Below are 20953 nucleotides of genomic sequence, written 5' to 3'. Positions count from 1 at the left end.
GACTCTCATTTTTAATCTGTTCTTCGGTGTCTTTTAAAAAATGTATATTGCTTTTTGAACTGTTTTCAAATGAGAATTCATAGAAGGAAGAAGCTAACTACGTTTTACTCATATGCGAAATGAGAGGCACTCTCAGGTCAGTACGGCCTGTCCCTCCCCTGGGTGATCTTTCTGGGTGGTGAGTAAGAGCAGTAGCTGGTGTGCAGAGGCCTCTGGTGCCAGGCCTCTAGACAGGTGTGCTCTGTCTAATGATGCACTTCTCACTGTCGCCTTTTGGCAGGTGTTATCATCCCATTTGACAGATTAAGAACTATGATCTAGAGCAGTTGAGTAACTTACCAGAAGTTGGAAGAAGCTGCCCCCAGCTGGGTCCTGAGTTGGGGGACCCCCCTACTCACGTGCTCTTTGCCTCATTGATCATTCTGCTTCCCGGGTTTCTGCAGGCCTCACTGGTACAGAACAAATTCTGCTAGCTCATACTTGTATGACTTGTTGCTGGATTTCCATGTCAGCCTCGATTGTTTGTTTTCCTGTCAACTCAGTGGTTCAGGAGAGAGAGAGAGAGCAGTAATTCCTCCCATTTTGTCCATGGAATCTAACTGAAGGAATAAAGGGAGAAACAACCTCAAAAGAATTTCATGTTTTTTTCTAATTTAGGAAACATTTAAATGACAGGCAGATGGCTCTTGTCATTAGTGGCTTTCTGTATTATTCTCCAGCTGCCTGACCTTTTTTCCTTGGTGGAAATGTGATAAAGCTCTTCTTAATTTATCTATCTATCAATGTAGGACAAAGAGATTTTAAGTATATGGGAATAGAATAGCCCAGCATTCTTATTTGAATACATTCCAAATGATAGATGTAAACAAGCTGTTCTGTTTTTAAAAATTTTTGTTATAGATGAGCCCTGGCAAACTGTAACAAAGTTTTTTTTTTTTTTTTTTTTTTCACAACTAGACCTTAACATCCATAATGCTGTGGCCTTTTTGTCATTTTTCATTCAGAAATAACAAATTAACTTTATTATATAATACAAGAAGACTGTAATTGGGAAAGCAAATGAATCTATAAAACAACCAACCCACATACATATACTATGATATGCAATTATTTTTGAAAATTTATCCTTATCAGAAATTTACTGACAGTATTCGAGTGATTACTAAAGATGTTTCTTCTATGCCATTTAGTGGGGGTTGTCAGAGCTGTGTGTAGAAAATGTCTGTGAAAAGCCAGAGTTTCCAGAACTCAGACCACTTGAGGTCCCTCTTTACACACAGTGGAAAAGTATAGTAAGTATGAACTACCGCACAGACCTCAGAGAGATTCCGCACTACCCAATCCTGCTTGTATTCTTCAAGTAAGATGGCAGGTTTGGTCCTTTAGGTTTAACATGTCACCCTTTAGATAAGTTGAATGGTAGGCTACACTAGTGGGCATTTAGTGCTCAGAGAAATACACTTAACATTAATTTTTCTGATGTTGAATATAGCTTCTCTGTGTCTCTGTGTTTGGATACCACAAAGAGGGTTTTTTGAGAAATCTTATGAACAGTTATAATTATATTTGGTGAGCTAGTTTAAAATAGTTAAATTCTACCTTTAGGAAGCCCAGGTAGAGAAGAGACTACTCAGAAAGGGGAAGAATTTTCCACTGTCTATAGTCAAGAAACACTGCAGCATGATCTGAAGGACCTCTAGCTATTTCAGGAGCCATGCTAAAGGAAAGCCAGTTCCATGCCCTCTAGATGGGCTCACACCAGTGTCTTGAGCACCTTGTGGATTTAGTTCTGATGAACTGTAGCTTTATCCCTCCAAGGAGATGTATTTTGCCTGTGACTAACATGCCATGGTTGGCTTTTTAGTTCTTTTGTCTTCTGTATCACCTTGTAGTTGTTACCAGGAAGTCCAGATATTGATTTTAGTTGTGTGATAAATGTCATCTTAATATAAACCAGTTGGCAGAGGACGATGTCTATAAGAGTCATAGCTTTCATGATATTTTAACTGTTAGGGTTGGACATATTCTTAAAATCTCTACTCAGATTCTTTATTTAACTCACTAGGAAACTGAGGCTCCAACAGATTGAAGCAACTAGAGCAACTACATTTTGGTTAACTGCTTTGGCTCTAAAGTCAAAGGTTGGAATCCTGCCCCTTCCACTTATCAACTGTATGACCTGATGCAAGTTACATCCTTTCTCTGTGCATCAGTTTCCATATCTGAAAATGGGATAATCATAGTTCACAGTTTATAGCATTATTGGAAGAATTAAATTAAATGATCACAGGTGACACAGCACAGGGCCTGGTACGTAGTGAGAACTCAGCATGCGCTGTTGGAATTACAATTCGTTTCTCCTGTCTCTTGCTGATTTCTTTAGAGGGGCACCACATTGTCTCTCCTGACATCCTTTAAACATAGTAAAGTATGTCAATAGCATTATTTCTTATTGGAGTTGATTACATATTTTAGAAAAGAACACACTTAACAAGTATCATTTTAGCCATTTTCCATGTCAGATGGTCATGTAATACATGAAGAATTTAGAAAAATGAAGCAATGTATATCTGAATGTATTAAGATGATATAAAATACATTACTTTTTAAAACAGTCACAATTTCCAATTTGAATAAACAATCGACCACTTTAGTAGCTGATTAGATCAATTAAGCCCAATTAATATAAACTTATCACAAAAGCACATCTGGAAGGTGAAACTGTTACTGGAAACTCACTGGATCTCGGATTTCCAGTAAAGGAACCCTTGATTTTTCAATAAAAGAGGAAATATCTATTCTGGGTTCGTGTAGACTCTATGGATTTAGCAATGATTTGTGCTTGTATTATAATCACTTACTGACTTTTAAAGAGAGATTCACAGCTTCCCAGGTTTCTGTGTAGACACACTGCTCTACGACAACGGCTAATCTGAGGCACATGGTACTGCCCACCTGACGAGCTGCCGGTGTCAGCTCTATGAATGAGCATGGTATAGCGAGCTGAACTCTTTCTCTTCTTCCTGGTGCGTGTGATAGACGCCTCAGGCCGTCTACTTGACTGTCATTCTCACCAACCTAGTCTTTTGCTAGAACTGTTTTCTCGTGTGCTTTAGGGGAAGTGGTATTTCCCTCGACCTTGAGAGGAGGTGAACCTTTTTTTCCCTATCCTTTTAAAATTTCTTCTTTTTAGATATACATGACAGTGGAGTGCATTTTGACATACATACATGGAGTATGGCTCACTCTAACTAGGATCCCATTTTCGTGGTTGACATGCTGTGGAGTTACACTGTTCTAGTATTCATATGCGAACACAGGAAAGTTATGTCCGGGCCATTCTACTGTGTTTCCTATTCCCGTCATTCCCTTCATCCCCCTTTGTCTAATCCAATGAATGTTTATTCTTCCCTCCCCCACTTAATGTGCATTAGCATTCACATATCAGAGAGAACATTTGGCCTTTGGGTTTTGGTGATAGGCTTATTTCACTTAGCATGATAGTCTTCAGTTCCATGTGTTTACCAGCAAGTGCCATGATTTCATTTTTCTTTATGGCTGAGTAATATTCCACTGTGGCTATATACCACAATTTCTTTATCCATTCATCTATTGAAGGGCACCTAGGTTGGTACCATAGCCTAGTTATTATGAATTGAGCTGCTATAAACATCGATGTGGCCACATCATTATAGTATGCTGATTTTAAATCCTCTGGGTATGTGCCAAGGAGTGGGATAACTGGGTCAAATGGTATTCCATTCCAAGTTTCCTGAAGAATCTCCATACTGCTTTCCATAGTGGTTACACCAATTTGCAGCCCCACCATCCATGTGTGAGTGAACATTGTTCCCTGGGGAGGTAAATCTTGAATAGTCTCAACTAGATATTTTCATTGCTACCTTTCCACAGATTGATTTAGATATGGGTTTGTGGTAGTTTGGACCAACAAGGCTTTGGTTGTTGGGGCTTTCACGTAACTTTGTAAGAAACACTTACAAAGCTTGTAAGAAACAGCTTGTAAGAAAACACTTCTGCCACTTCTGTCACCTTCATGTGATTCTTGGAATCCAGAGATCATCTTAGCACCTGGGGGAGAGCCAGCCTCAGAGGACAAATGATTCACTTAGTCTGGCAGAGAGGAAAGATGGAAAGAACCTGGTGAATTAGCAAGGGAGCTTGTCTTGGGGCCACTTGATCTCTGGATTGTGATATAATAAAAGTCATGTTTTAAACCAATTTTAGCTGGCCTTCTCCTATTTTTGGCAGAAAATATTGTAACTGATATGATATAAAATTGTTTAATCACAATTCAGCTTTCTTTGTTTTCTTTGATCATAGTTGCCAGGAGGAGGTGAAGTCGGAACTGCAGTTGCTCAGTAGGACCAGGCGTGCCTCTTCTCTGTTTCACTTCCCAATCACCACTATCTCAATATTTGTAAGTATTCAAACCTATGTAACCAGTGTTGTTTCCTTTTTATTGAGTTAACATTTAGCTACAATCTTGTAAATATTAAATTACGAAATCACCAATCCCATAGAGTTCCTTTTTGTTACAGTGTCTTTTCCCTCTGTTAAGCTCTTTGGGTATCATCATTTTGGGACAAAGTACACCCAAAGAGGTCAATCTGAATGGGGAATTACATGGGTCACTGTGAGGAATGATGCAGACCTTTGGTTGCATTAGCATGGCCATCTCCTTTGAGTTGATGTCTTCCCAACAGACATGCTTAATTTAGATGTCTTAAAATTAACTTTCCACTTATTTTTAAAGTTGTGAGCACAAAATCATGCAATAGCAGCTGTAGATTAAGGAGTCTGAACATATGTGAATTGAGATTGCTGTTGTGTTAAATGAAACAAAAAATTAACTTGACATATATTTAACATATATTAAATTTTTCTGCTGGATAATTACCAGGCATGGATATTAATTGGTTGATACAAATCACCAGGGTTAGTTTATAGGAACCTTTTTAAATAAGTGTAGTTAGATTATTATCAAGTCTATGGGGAAGTCTCACTACCTTTAGAAAAACTTCCTCAAGTAATTCCACTTCTGAATAAGTCTCTTTCTCATGGATGCCATCCCTTTATATGTCTTTTCCATGTAAAGTTGCTGACAGATAGTGTCCATTTTATTCTGTGAGTAACTCTTTGAATGCTGTGGTTTCATCAAGAGGTTCATGCTCACTGTCACTAGGATCAAACTGTCAGTGTAGGGATGAGGTCTCACTAAAGGTGACATTATGTGTCAGGTATTTCCATCAGTCATCTGAACAAAGCCAACGAGGTGAACCTAACAGACAGGGCTGTTAATGGATGGTCCCCATGGCAGGGCTCAACCCTTGGCCTTGCCATGTGGCCACGTCTTCTTCCCGTGGTAATAAATAGACTGATAGATTGTGATCATTGTTATTAATCCAAGAACAAAACTCCTGTGTCCTTTTCTGGCAAACATATTTCTGTGTGTCTACATTGAGGAAGAAAATAGGAAATATCTACATAAAACTAAGATTCAACAGCTTACAGCTGTTTATTTATTTATTTTTTTATTATTATTATTTTTTGCAGTGCTGGGGATTGAACCCAGGGCCTTGTACTTGCGAGGCAAGCACTCTACCAACTGAGCTATCTCCCCAGCCCTACAGCTGTTTATTTAGAACACCTGCCTGCCAGTGCTTTTTCCTAGGTATGTCTGTCATTTAAGACAGAACAAAGGTGTAACTGGATGTCACTATGGGCTTTGTGCTCATAGAATGATAAAACCTTTCCCAGGAATCTTGGTCTACATGCTGGGGACCTTCCTCCAGCTCAGTCTCTACAGAACTCTCCTGGAGGGCATAGATCCTGTTCTCTCTGCTTTACGTAGTAATTGAACACTGCCAGCCTTGAGTGATTAAAAATCCCTGCCTTTAGAATACTGGAAGCAGTATAAATAATACTGACATATTGTTTAGTGTTGCATTAGTAAGAAGTATATGAGTCTTTTTATGAATCTTTCTGGCATCCTAAAATTTCCTCCCATCATTATAAAAAAGAATTAAAGTACAGTTTATGTTGGGGAGAAGAGATGTACTTCATTTGGAAAATCCTAGAACAGGCTCAAAGATTCTATCTTTATTGGCATTCATGAAGCCCACAGCCTCACGTAGATGTTGCCTCACTCATGTCTTTGGGGGATAAGAAAGTGAATATTTGTGGGGTCCACAAGGTTCATGTAGCTATCATGGTGGACTCTGTAAACTTAACCACTTTTATGCATCTTGCACAAGTGAAATACTAAAGTCTTTTTGAAAAATTTATTTTTTGTGTTAAGGAGTGCCAAGAAAATTGTGTATGTTGTGTGTGTGTAATCATAGGGCAGAGCTGGGCATAATTGGTCAACCCCTCTAACTTAGTCCATTGGCTAATTTTGTAAAAACAAGAGGTTCATTCAGATCATAGTGCTGTTGATTCAAGGGCAGGGCATAAGCATCAGCTCTGCTCTGGTGAGATCCCTGGGCTGATGACATCAAATGGAAGGACAAATATGGAAGAGATCACATTGCCAATAGTAAGCCAGCGTGATTTGAGGACAGACTTGCTCTGATAACATCTCCCTCTGAGGAGAGTTCCGGGGTCCCGCTAGCAGTAAAGGAATAGCTCCCCCTGTGACCTCAGGGTTCCCACTAGGCTTTGCCTCTTAAAGGTTCCACCACCTCTCAGCACCACCATACTGGGGACAAAGCTCCCAACACATGGACCCTTGGGGACACATGAAAACCACTTCCAAACCATAGCACCCTCGTCCTTCCAAAGAAGCTCCCTCAAGAGCTAAAAGCATTTCATTCTGTTTCATATTAATAAGGGAGGTGAAATTCCTATGAAATGACACATACAGCCCCATCTAATTATATGAGAGAGCACATTGGTTTTCACATATTCTTATATGTTTTGTAAGTTTTTTTTTGTCCAGTTTCTACCAAACATTGTAACCCCTTTTGAACAAAGAGGCCTGTATTTTAATTCTTTTGCATTGTAATACATGACACATACTCAAAACGGCAGGGATTCTATAAATCCTGATAACTCACTAGTTTAAACTAGTAGATAAGACCGTTCTTTCAAGGTTACAAAAACCTGTAGCAATTAGCAGCAGGAGTAGTCTTAAGCTCTTTTCTTAAAGAATTTGTTTAGTGTGGGATACACAAGCACTTCAGTTGTCTTGGAACAATTCTTCCTGTGATTTCCACTGCTCAACGGAGGTAACAAGAGACATAATTTAAGCTACTTAGCTGCTGTCATCATCTAATCTATTAAGCACATAATTGTCCAGTATATAATTTCTTTTGTTCATCCCTCGTGGATCATATACAGCTTCCTGTTTAGATTCTCAGCCTATTTTCATTTTTAGTTCAAATGCCAGTTTTCCTGCCCAGGCAAGTAATGTGTACAGAAGGGAGTTTGGGTGTTTGGGGTGTCAAGAATTCTCTTTCTCCTTGGATCATCTGATCCATTCTTAGGCCTTTGTCTCTAGAGATCTCCCAGTGAACACTGAATGTCAGCCTGAACGGCAGCCATGAGCCCCTTGGTCTCAGAGATCTGCAAGGACCCAAGGTCGCAGCTAAAGGAAGAAGCTGGCATACCAAAATAGAGAGCTCTTTCTTGGTTAATGAAGATCACAGATGGAAATATTTTTCCCCCTTTGGACATGCTGAGATTTTAGAACTGATGCTATTAATCAGTCTGTCCTAAAACAGAAATAGTTGCAAATATGTAATACAGAGTATCAGTGGAATAGAAAACAAACCTTTAACTAGGCCTGATTTTTTTTTTTTTTTGAAGTTGGAAAATGTTTCCAGCCTGTTTTGATGTAATTGAAAATGTTTAGAAGCTTTCCTGAAGAGTTGATTAATATATCAAAATCAAAAAAGGCAATTTTGGGTCTAATTTTGTTTGTTTACTGTGTAATACAGGATTCTTGGCTTTGAAATTCTGCCATGCAGGGTGAAAAATGACTGTCAGTGTGAAACAAAGTAGTCTATTGAAAAGAACATTGTGTCTAATAGGGAACAGCTGATATCAGCCCAATGCATTATATCTGGAATTACAATATCTTAATCAATCTGCCTGGTTCCTTGTGGGCAGTAGAGAGACCAGATTTGGCCATGGATCAGTCTTTGTCCCACCTACCTTTTTGTACAAGAGCTCAAAGGGAGGAGTGGTGGGCAGGCACTCTGGCCCAGGCAGGAGGGACAAGATGGTGTGGGATCTTGATCAACTGCACAGACAGAGCATCCGTGTGTGCACAGAGGCAGAAGCAGCATGGTGTGGGAGGGGTTGGTGTAGCTCCAGTAGGAGGACTTGATATTCTTGATTATGCTCCAAGAAGCTTTTCCAGGGACTGCTTGATTTTCTAAATCAAAATGAACTGGAATAGGTAATTATATTTTGGCACTCAGCTTTTGGAGGAAAAGTTCAAGAAAACTTGCTATGCCAGAAAAAAACTAGTGAACTCTTACCAAGAGTTTCTACCCACTGAGTTGAAACATGAGTACTCAGAGAGATGATGCCCGCGCGAGCATGATTTTACATCTTCCTTTCTCTAGGCAAGTCCCAATTTCATGTATTTCCCCCATTATTTCAATAATTTACATCTCCTACAAATGATGTTTTTGATGGTTTTATCTGATAGACTGGCCAGAAGCACATATAAGTCTTATAGGATCACAGGTTTTGGTTTAGAGTTCAGAAAGTAAGATCGCCACATACAGAAAACAGTTGAACTGAAAAATACATAAAGTCAACTGATTTGTTTTGGGTAGATAAGCATCTGGGCCAGGTTGTCGCTTCTGCTGGAATGTCTCCCAGAGAGATTGGGAGCTCATTGCTAAGGAGGCAGCTAGTTATTAGTGAGCTTTACCTCTCTGGCTAAGCCTGTTTCCCTTGGCCTCCTTCATCAGTAGCAGCAGAGAATGTCTTCCCGTTCTGTGGTGACAGCCCTTCAGAGGTGCAGGGGACATCTTACTCCTCTGTGTCTTTTCTCCCCCAGGCCAAGGCTAACGAACCCTTTGATCCTTTCATTCATAGCAAGATCTTCACCACTCTACTTCGCCTTCGCTTTTCCTGGTCTAGCTGCAGGATAAAACGGGAACATCCTCCCTTTTAAAAATCTGGTGATACAGTTTAATGTTGTTTAATTCACTAGACAGTCCATCTTACCATTAGTGCATACTGAGTTTGTGGTCAGTTGATGCCTCTCGATGTATTTCAAAAAAGTGATTGTTTCCCTCCATAGCATACCTATCTGTGCCCTTGATTTTTAAAATTTCTTCATCAAACCTTACCTTTATACTTAATGTTTTTGAATTCTGGACTTCCATTCAAATCTGTCACACTCTTGAAAAATCAAGATTTTTCTAATATACTGGTTTTCCTGTCAGCTACGAATTTAAGTAAGCTTCTCATATTTTTGTATTGTTATAGTATTGTAAAATAAGGATGTGCTTTGCTGTGAAACATATCTTTGATTTTAATTCCAGTTTTATCATGTGCCCACTGCCTAATATTAAGCAAGTTATTTTAAACACCCTAAGTTATTTAAACTTCACTTCTTTGCTTATCTGAAAATGAAGATGATGATAATTTCTTTTAGGTTTGTTGTCAGTATTTGCAATAATATAAGAGCCTAGTTCAGTGTCAATCACATAGTAGGTAATGGTGATGGTAATAATAATAAATGCTTTCTTTCTTTTATGAGTTAGACAGCGACTCAATCAAATTTCTTATTTTATTTATTTTTATTTGGATCAGAGTTAATATTTTGCATAGGGCCAAGGACAGAACTATGTAACCACTAGAGACCATTCTCCATTGACATTCATTTAATTAGGCAAATATGATTGAACAATAAATATTTATTGAGCACAACTATGTTTAAGTACTTTTCTAGTGGCTAGGGACATAGTGTTGAAAAATGTAGCAAAGTCCTTGACTTCATGGAGCTGACATTCAAAAGGGCAGGGCTACCATGTAATAGAGACATGAGTTGCATAGAAATGGTTAACTCTGCAAGAGGAATAGATACATGTATGTGTGTATGTGTTTGCCTGTATATATATATATGATCATACGTGTGTATATAAAATACTATGTATAATATATCAGGTAGTCATAAGCAGAATATATATCAGGTAATGACAAGAACTATGTAGGAAAATAAAAATAAGGTACTGGTAGTATGAGAGAGGACAAGAGCTAGATTATACTGTATGATTAAAGACCTCTCTCAGGAGTGACACTGGGTACATTCCTGATGGAGGGAGGACAGGAGCATTGCAGCTGTCGGAAGGAAAAGTGCACTAATAAGGACACTGATCCATAAATTCAAGCTTTTTTAGTATGTGTGGTCAAGAGGCATTTGTTCTCTTGCGACCACTGTCTTACTTATTCATCAAATCCCCAGGAAGGGACTCTTCATCAATATGAGCTGCAGATGGATCTGAGTTTGTCTGGAGGACCTGAGGGTGCACATGAGTTGTAGGCCCTCATCCATACAAAGACCTTTCTCTCTCTGAGCAGCATGCAGCTTCATGGAGCTTAAAGCAAAGAGAGGGACCCCTTGCCTAGCCAGGTCACCCAGTCAACACTGGTGACCCATGGCATCATAGGAGCCTTACTGAGGTTGCTCTCACATCCCTCCTTGAACACACGGCACCTTCAATTTCGCCAGCCATCAAAGTCACCAAAAGGCATACAGGATCTCTGTTGTTTTTCCCCAGTAACTCCACCCTGGTTCCTAGAGATCACCACTTCCTTTTCTAAGAGCCTGCACATCACCTATCTAATCATTTTAGAATATTACCAGGATTCAACATCAAGCTTTCAGATCTGTAGATCATGAAATACATCTTTATCCTCATGTTAAAAAATTAGAGTGCTATTTTTTCCAGCTCCACTGCCCTGGCATCTTTCATGTTCACCACGATTCCTCAAAGATTACCAACAGTGACTCTCAGATTGCATCTGCAAAGTCTCCCCATACTCTGGGATGTAATTTGTTTAGGCCTGGAGACTTGAACTCATTTAAAATAGTACGACAGTCTCTTGCTATCACCTTACCTATCCCATACTTCAATTCCTTCTGAACTACATTTATTCAACCCTCCTGAGTTTAAAGATCTTTCTCCTTGATAAAGAAGATGGAAATACAACAGGAGTCAAGATATATGATTTTTCTCTTTGTTGTTTGCTAATGTTATATCATCTGCCCCGAGCAGTGAGTCTGTTTTGTTGGTTGTCTTTTCCTTTTGATTGCAGCAGATAAGGGATGTGTCTACACATGTGTGTTTCTGAGCTTGTGGATGAAGGTTTAAGCATATTCCACTTCAGCTTTTTGAGGGGTTAATTCTTTTAGTATGCTTGTTAAGTTCAATGCTCCTGTGCACATTTCCCCTTGTTTTAGAATGTGGTTTCGCGTGAGGGCTTTGAGACCACACTGCCCAGGGTCAAATCCTGACTGTCCTGCTTCCTACAGCAGTGAGATCATAGAAAAATTAGTTAATCTCTCTGAACCCGAGTTGCTTTATCTGTAAAATAAATATATAACACTTTGCTTCTAGGATCCAAAAGTAGATGATTTAATATACATAAAGGGTTTGGAATAGTATCAGTCACATCGCAGTTGCTTATTCTCACTACCACCAGCATCATTGTTTGTCATGTCTTCCTGTCGTCTTTCACATGTGTTTTAAGCAGTCTGACCTCATCAGAGAGCCACATTTTTTTTCTTATAGGTAGAACACTCTTAATCCAATTCTTTCTATCTTTTCTCTCTGTGTGTTCAGCCACCAACAATGAGAACTTATATAAATAATTACAAAGTAAGTCTCTCAATGACCATATTCAAGGAAAGATGAAATTATATAGAGTATACTCATGGTAGCAGCAAAGTGAACAAATGCACTTTACAAAGATTCTCAGCTGAGTCTGGTTTAAAAGGAATATGAAAAAAATGGACCATCTTCTTAATCTTAGAATCCAAGAGTAAACAGTGTACCTACCTACCTTCAAGTCTCTGAATGCTTATGGAGAAACATCTTGGTCCTGAATGGGGCCAAATGAATTCATAACACTTCATGTGCATCCTAACATATTATTTCACAATAGCAAGAGAAGGCAAACTTGAATCACCAGGGGAACCCTGAGCCTATCAGATCTGTGGACATATTAGGGCTGTTGGTGGAACCTTGGATAGAAATTGACTGGTTACTGTGTGGAGACTCTTCATTTTCTGTGTTTATGTTTTCATAATGGAATTTCCTTTGTTATAACATGCATCATATTCTTGGACTTCTCTGGAGAAAGAACTAAACCTACTTATTTCAGACCTTTCTCTTTTCCTTAGAATTGTCCTTCTCCAGGATGTTGCCTATTTGAAACTTAGAAAAGCAGCCATGTCTGGGTAGGGAGAGTCCTGCATTAGTGTAGTGATGCCTTGGACTGATGGGAAAATCTGACTAACTGAGAAAGAGTATCAGCAAGTCGATTCATGCTCAATACAGCAGCTGAATTCTCTCATCAGCCTTATTAGTTATAATCATAAAGCTGTGCTTTGATCTATATTTGTCTGTCTTCTTTGTCTTGCTTCCTAATAGATCTTAAGAAGGGAAGAGAGATATTACTTATTGATACCCTCATACCTCAAATGATGCAAGTAGTAAAAACAAAGGTGGACAAGAGCAATTAGCTGCTTCTTTACATGTAACCAAGATGTGAAGCAAGGCAGTCTTTAGGTGACCTGCCAGAGTGATCTGATTGATATTCTGCCAGGAAAACCCACTCTTTTCCTACTTTACATCATGGTTAAACAGACAGAGACAGGCAACCATGCAAGACATAGATCTAGAAAACTATGATGAAAAGGAATCAGAGGCAAAGTTAAATTGAGCTGATTGGAAGGTGACTTTCAGGGGTGGGGATGTGAGACTTTTTAAAGTATCAGAGGTAGAGGAGTACCACAGTCCTGGGGAAAAGGGACTCTAAGCAGAGGTCATGTACATGCAGAAACCAGGCTTGAAAGTCTCTTAAGGTTTTTGTTTCATACAACAGTTTGTCTGGTGTCCAGAGATGGGCAGGCCCCCTTTGCAAGTTCACACCAAGCTTCAGTCCTTTCCAAGACAAAGGGAGCTAGAGTCTTCTGGGAAGGAAGTTTAAAGGGAGCTGTACAGAAAATGAGATTTAGATGCAAACAACCTGAGAAATAGGACTGGATTTAAAAACTGGCTATTGAACATCATTCAGTTTGACCAGAAAAGAAGACTAGTACAGAGGATGTACTAGTAAGACAGGACCTTAAGGGATGGAGGGAAATTAGCAGAGGATAAATGAGAGTTCTTAGAGGAAAAAACAAAGAGAACTCTGGTGAGCCACAAAGGTAACACCTGGAAAGCATGAAGGTAGTGACTATTCTTTAGTATTTGCATGGGAGACTGGTTTTCTCAGGGTCCAGATACCAGAGTTGAATCTAAATTCCAAACTCAGAGAACAATTACGGATCAATTGCTATGTGCCTTTCATTGTGCTTGGTATTGAAAATAGAATGATGAGCCAAGATGGCCTACCTGTTGCCCACCCTTGCCCTGCCCTCGGGACTTCCAGTCCAGTAGAAAGTGGAGAAAATGAAGAAGAAAAAGTTGCGAGTGCTCAGTGACATGGGGTTCCACAGCAACCCAGACTGTGCCTGACCTAGGAGCTGAGAGTAAGGTCAGGAAGTCTCTCTGGGGGAAGTTATGTCTAATCTGACATCGGAAGGACAGATCAAGGAACAAGGGAATCAAGGAACAAGGAAGACCCTTACAGGCAAAGTAAACAGGATATGGAAGGCCTGGGGACAGGTAAGAAAGAGCTTCAGGGTTAGGACTTCAGAAACCCACAAATAAGCCAATACCATACTCTAGGCACTTTTTGCAGGTAGTAACTCTGCCTGAGATCTAAGTCTAGAAAAAATGAAAATGGTCTTGGTGTTGGCGAGGTCACCAGGTGGGGGACATTCCTTGCTGTTTGTTCCTTGAAAAGCAAAGGGTAATGAAAGGGGCACTGAGGGGAGTCCCCAAAGCTTGGGTGGAAAGCCTGGGAGCATCCTGACCAGGAGGTCAACAGGACAGTGCAGTGGGTTTTATGAAATTGTCTGGATGCTTTGGAAATGAGCAGAGGAACAGCATGCAGCTAAGTCCAGAGGAAATAAATAGTGCATTGAAAAGTGAACCTTATGCATGGCCAGAAAAAAAAAAAAAGACAGTTTAGTTTTATATGTTACATTTTAATAATAGTCATTTGTAACTGCATAATGAAATTTGTGAACAAAAGTTCATTTCCAGAAGAATAATCTCTCACTGATATGCAGTGCCTCAGTAGGATTTGGCCAGGTTTTAATTTCAGTTTGAATAAATAATGTAAGATATGAGGCTGGGTGAGATAAAAGGAAATCTCTGTACTTTCATCTCTCCATGATGGAAATAATAACTACTTTATTTCAAAACAAGTTTCCAATTAGTTTCTGTGAAATATTATTATCCTCCTTTCTCAGATACTGTAGCTCATTTTGAAACTTAATTTTGATAATATATAAACATTTCTGAAACTTACTCTACAGGAATGACAGTTACATTTGGAGGGAGGAATGCTGCTGGGCTGTAACTACATTATTTGGGACTGTTCTAAATAATAGTAAAAGTAATGAAAGAGAATCAATCAGAGTGTCATTGCGTTTAATGGCTATTGGTGACCTAGCATGGGCTCATCCTCACCAGAGAGCACAGATCAATGCCATTTTCTCCAAAGCCATTCAACAGAATTGTTGTTTTTTCTTCAAGGCTAGTAATAGACCATCTTGACCTCATTTAAAGAGGTGATATGGTGATATTATTTAAACAATATATACGTTCAGTAACATAATTTAGTACCAACTGTGTGCTGGATACTGGCCTGGGGCTTGCATGGTCTATTAGGCAGATGTGACTGACTTCTGCTTTTGAGGGTCTTATAGTCTAGGGGAGAAGGCAAAAATCTTCTCTCTGTCTCTGTCTCTCTCTCACACCTAGTTTATATACATGGCAATAAGAGTTTTATAGAATTTGAGAACATACATAATAAGGAGATTTGGACTGGTCACATTAGACCAAAAAAAGACTCTGACATGATTCAGTCCAGATAGGGTATAGACTAGTTAGGATACAAGCTAACCTTCTTGAACAAATATGCTAAATTGTTGTAAGTTTCTTTCTTTCCCATATGGCAATCCAGAGGTGAACAGGTTGAGTGGGCCATTCTGCTGTCCTCAGCACTGGCTCCCAGGCTGCTCCTGTGAGTGCCATTTTGAGCCAGGAGGAGGGGAGAAAGTGGCTCAAGGGAGGCAGTTGAGAAGCTTTATACATCTTTGCTACTAGGCCAGAACTTAGTCATGGCCACACCTAGGTAGCTGGAAAGCTGCCTCAGGAGCTCTGTTGTAAAAGGAAGGCCACAGCAGGTGTGTGTGTGTGTGTGTGTGTGTGTGTGTGTGTGTGTGTGTGTGTGTGTGTGTGTGTAGGGGCAGTCTCTGAAGACTGAGTAGGGCTAACTAGGCTTCAGTGAGAAGGGTGGCACATGCAGAGGTCATGTGACAGAAGAGTGTGTGGAGACCTTGGCAGAAAGAGAGTCAGGAGGAGCCAGATTATGTCCAGCCTTAAGATTCTGGATAAGGAGTCTGCCCTTTATTTTAGGAGCAATGTGAAGCCACTGGGGACTACAGCAGGAGGAGAGGTCCTCTCCTCCTTGAATGGAGTGGTTCTGCCTTTGAAGAGATTGTCTGCAGCAGTGTGGAGAATGGGCTGGAGGATACCCAGCAATTCCTCCATATCAGACACTGTGCTGGGTGTTGGGAACAGGCACAAGCAGGGTAGAGCCAGTCTCTGCCCTCCTGGAGCCTGCATCCTGTGAGAGGGAAGGTGGGAGCCAAGGAAGATGGAGGAGCCATGAGGAATGACTTTCCTCCTGCAGAGTCAGGAGGGATGTGTCCTCTGCCCTCAGCCTCAAGCTAGCTGAGGCCCTGGTTCACTTAACTGCAGCTTCTAGTCCCTATAGTGGAAGAAGACTCAAGTAATGGGGTTTGTCAAGATGGATGTATTTTCCACTCCCTGTTTAAAGTCGAGGTAAAATCCACATAGAATTAACCACTAACCATTTTGAGGAGTGCAGTTCAGTGGCATGGAATGCATTTGTAATGCTGTATGACCCCCATCTCTGTTCCCCCAAAAGTTCCACCACCATTTTCTGAAGGAAACCCCAAATAGTGACTCTTTACTTTCTCTTTCTCCAACCCCTGGCAATACCTGTCTCTTTCTAGGTCTATGGATTTACAAATTCTGGATGTTTTACATGGAATCATACCATACATCATTTGTGGTGACTGACTTCTTTCACTAAACATGATGCTTTTGAGATTCACCCATGTTGTAGCATGTGTCAGAATTTCATTCCTCTTTATGGCTGAAAATATTCCACTGTGTGAATAGACCACCTGGTGTTTGTTCATTCATCCGTCGATGGACATTTAGGCCGCAACTTTTCACTGCTGTGAACAATGCTGCTGTGAACATTCATGTCCACTAGTTTATTTTTGCCCAAACTATTTCTTTTTTACTCTACATGGTGTCAATAGGCAGGAGAAGAAATAAAGAAGTGAGTTCTCCTGTCCTCACTCTGCTATGCACTAGAGCCCTGTTCACCCTGCCCCAGGTATACCTACAGGCTCTGGGTCACTGCCCCGCCCAACTAAAGGTCTCATAATTCTCTGTGGCCTCCCCTCTTCTTCTCTTCATCCCAGCTTTCTTCTCAATAGGAGTTCCCTGGTCTCTGTAAGAAATTCCACTCCTCCATTTTTGCTTTCTGATTTCCCTCTCCTCTTTCCATCACTTGTACCTGGAATCCCTACCTCCTTGTTGACTTTCCAGACTCCTTTGTGCCTTCTGGTTGCCTTCATGCAAAGTGTCATCATTTGAGAAAGGTGGGGACCAAATGGGAAGTTAGACAAGGGTCTACTGGTGTTGAGGGAAGTCAATTGATTCATTCATTCCTGTTCCTTCATTCACTCATTTTAAAAATTAATTCTTCCAACAAGCATCTGTTGAACACCAACTCTGCCTAAGAAACTATCTGATCCTAGAGATCCATGTACAGATACATATATGGTCTGGGTCTTTTGAACCTCATAGGCAAGGCAGATGTTTCAAGTCAATAAACCACAAGACAATCTAAATTTCAATAGGGGCACAGACAAAGTTCTGGTGAGGCTTGGAAAGAGCAGGTGGCAAGGGTGGTATTGAGAAATTCTGAGCACACTTTGGGACAGAGGCTCCTCTACCAAGGTTTCCCCCTATACCCCAAATCCTCTAAAAGTAAAGACCATATCTTTAAGTTTGTAATTTAAGTCATGACCTGACCATTACTTGTGAATCTTCGTAGATGGATAAACTGAGGCACAGAACACCTGGCTGAAACTGTAGGTAAAAATGTGATGATTTGAGTGGAAGGCTGGTCCCTTGATGCACTCTTCACTCCCGAGGCCCCATAAACTCACATTTCTACAATTACAGTCTACTGTTCTCTCTGTTTTCCCGCCTTCAGTGCAGAAAGGTAGAGCGGTGATTCTATTTTTCAGACGAAGAAAAGAAGGCAGGGGAGTTTCCCCAAGGCCACTTATCACTTTTATGGAGGAGCCAGAATCACAACTCCTACCCTCTGAGTTTTTAGCCTGTTGCCTAGCTACCAAACCTCCCTGCCTTTTCCACTGTACAGCAGCTGAGCAGGCACTTAATAATCATAATTGATGGTGCTGGCTGAAAAGGAGAGCCCAGAGTGACTCTGGGAGTTTGTGTTCACATACCAATGAATTTTACTCTTCCTGTGGTCAATAACCTATACCCATTTGTTTTAGATAACATCCCTGTCTCAGTTCACAATGAAGTTTTCTTATCTACACTGGTGATTTCTCTTTCTTCTGTTTCTCAACTATTCTTTCTGGGGGAAATTCAGTTTCTGTTTACAGATTTTACACATAAAAAAAGAAAAGAAAAATAGTGTCTGTCCCAGGGCTTCCTATAAGAGAAGCTTCACTATAACAATTTAAGGACCAGAGTACAGTTCAGCAAAAGCTAAATAAAATTCTTCCAGAAAGTAACACTTCTGCTTCTTAAAGTATTAGCTTCATTCATTAATTATGCTAAAATATTTGGCCACCTATATATTCCAAATATTAGTAGGAATAAAAAGATAAATTTGCTTACCCTTCCGACAGTGACTTATTGAATGTCTGGCATGTGCCAAATACTGTGCTGCTGCAGGAGAGTCCGTGTTGCTGACTGTCCAGGAGGAGTCGGGTGACCACACGTGATCACACGTTGAATAGTTACAGTTCCTATGTGCCTCCAGCAGGGAGACACGCGGCCGTCAGTGCCCGTTGTGGGGTGATTTGACAAGGAGAACTTCCCAGAGGAAGCGGTGCTCAAGTTGAGTTCTGATGAATGAGTAGAGGGAACTAGGTGAAAAGCAAGAAAAGAGCATCCAGGCAGAGGCAACAACATCCTCAAAACCCTGGAGCCGGTGGGGACGTGTGACATCCAGGCTCTGTAAGACTAGTGTGAGTGAAGTCGGAGAGCCATAGGAGAGGTAGGCAGAGGCCAGACCCTGCAGACACATTATCTCACTAATTCCAGCAAGGCTATGGTGAAGAGTGCCACATCCACTCCCACTGTCTCTGTTGACCTCACCCAGGTGTGCCTGGGGCTCCTCTAGTGCCTAGGTCTGCAGCCCTAGCAGAGGACAGTTGGCAGCCATGATGTGCAGGCAACCCAGAAGTGCCAGGGAATTAGTTTCCATGGGGCAACTCTGCACTGCTGGTGCATGAAAGTCAATGGGTGTCCCTGGTGGGCACTTCTGAGGTACATTCCCCAGGGTTCCTCTGAAGTTCCTCACAGGATTGATCACAGTTGTTCACGGTGCTGGTCAGCTTACTTATTCATTCCCTCCTTCTCTGTTTCATTCACTTTACCTGTCCCATGACTCCTGCTTCCTAGGGTCATTTGCCAAATTACAGGGTTCAGGCAAGAGTGTGTTGTGCTGTTTCAGGGGAAGCCAGGCAGAGACACCATGTAAAAGAGTTTTGCCTTCATCTTAAAGGCAGTGGAGACTGATTATTTTGAACAGGACACTTCACAGGGATAATTTTGGATGCAGTGTGGAGAATGATTTGGAGGAAGACAATGGCAGGTAAGGGTAGAAGAGTTAAGGGACTTTACTAGTCCAGATAAACAGTAAGACAGTTGGAACAGAGTGGGACCAATAAAGATGAGGAGAAACACACATATTTGAGGAATACTTAGGGATTCTAATTAATAGGACCCAGTGACAGATTGGATATGGCGGATTAGGGAGAAAGAGGTATTGAAATGACTCCTATGTATTTGGATTTTTAGCTGGAGGGAATGATGATGTATTTCATTGAGTTGAGAACTTTGGAAGACCAAGTGCAGGACAGGGAGTATCAGCTGAAGTTCTTTATGATCGAAGATAGAAAACCCAGTACAAACTGAATTAATCAAAGGAAGGATTAGTTGACAAATTTAAATGGAAAAAAAAAGGTAAATTGGCTTTAGGAATGACTTATCCAATGGTCAAATGATGTGACAAAGTCAGTCTCTCAGCTCTGCTTCCCTTGGGTACTTTCAGTCACTTATGGAAGCAAGATGACCACATACTCACACCACCGTGTTCAGAGGAAAGGGAGGGCTTCTCTCCCCAGGAGTCCCAGCCAGCACATCACTGTGACTCAGTGATTCTGACTGAGTGATGTGCCCAGGTCAGAGTTGTGGATGAGGATGGGATAGACCTGATGAGACCAGATTTGGCCAAGAGTGGGAGAGACAAAGTCCTTAAAGGAAAGTGGGATGCTGCTACTGGCAGAAACATAGAAATGGGTGCTAGGAAAGTAACCAAAAGTTCTCTTACTGGAGAAAAAGTTCCTGAGTTTTATTTTGAACATGATGCGTTAGGGTGTTTTTAAGACATTCAAGGGGTAATAGATGCTTGGGTCTAATCTGTGATAAGCTTGGGTCAAATCTCAGAGGAGAGTTCTGGGCAGGGGATGCACTTTGGGAGTAATCTGCATGAAGGTAGACATTGAAATGGGTGGCGTGGATGAAATCAACTAGGGAAAGGGATGTACACTGAGAAGGAAGAGGACCACAGAGCGGGTGAGGAGGGATTCCAACACTGAGTCAGAATTCTCTGAGGTAAAGAAGAACTAACCCGACAGTAGAAGATGGAGTCGGCAGAGAAGTAGAAAGGAGTCCATGAAGACTCGTTTAATAGGCAATAAAATGTGAAACACAACAATTGCTTTCTTGGAATTCATAGTCTAATAACCAGACTTTAGCTAAGAACTGATGCAGTGCAGGCAATTTCAACCCGCAAGTCAAGCCCCATGTTAGAAGCAGGAGCTCCGAGTACACCCAGTGCAAACACAGAAGAGAACAACTAATTGTTCTTGGGGGAGGGTGGGGAGAGGATCTGTGAGGGGTCTTTAAAGATGCACACGATTTTCCCATTTGGAGAAGGAAAAGCTGCAGGTCCAAGATGAACTTCCATGGGACATTTAGGAAGGATTTGGGCCAAACCTGAGGGAGAGTAACCTTAACTGTGAGAACTCTGGGAAATAAATAAGGCCTGGAAAAGGGATAGTCAGCTAAGGGAGAAAAGCTAGAGGCAGCACACAGGTTGTGTTTGTGGATAGTTCTTTATCTTAGGACTTGACTGTGTCACTCCATCACTTCAAAACCAACTTGATGGGTCTCTGTCCTGGTTTGGCTGATGGGTTGATGTATTATCTAGCATTCGGGGGGAATGGAAACACAGGCTCTAAATTTAAAATGTTTTTTAT

General features: G+C 40.9%; 1 long non-coding RNA gene across 1 annotated transcript in view; it reads left to right on the top strand.

The window, feature by feature from the left end:
- The window catches only part of LOC306647521, a 60258-nt gene that overhangs the window by 9263 nt on the left and 30042 nt on the right, over positions 1-20953 (top strand). Inside the window, exon 2 of the long non-coding RNA XR_013760116.1 lies at positions 4342-4438. This is a non-coding gene — a long non-coding RNA (uncharacterized lncRNA). The remainder of the gene's footprint in view (positions 1-4341; positions 4439-20953) is intronic.

This window comes from Sciurus vulgaris (assembly GCF_902686455.1).
Source record: "Sciurus vulgaris genome assembly, chromosome: 17".
Lineage (NCBI taxonomy): Eukaryota > Metazoa > Chordata > Mammalia > Rodentia > Sciuridae > Sciurus > Sciurus vulgaris.
This window is presented reverse-complemented; position numbering and strand designations above follow the sequence as displayed.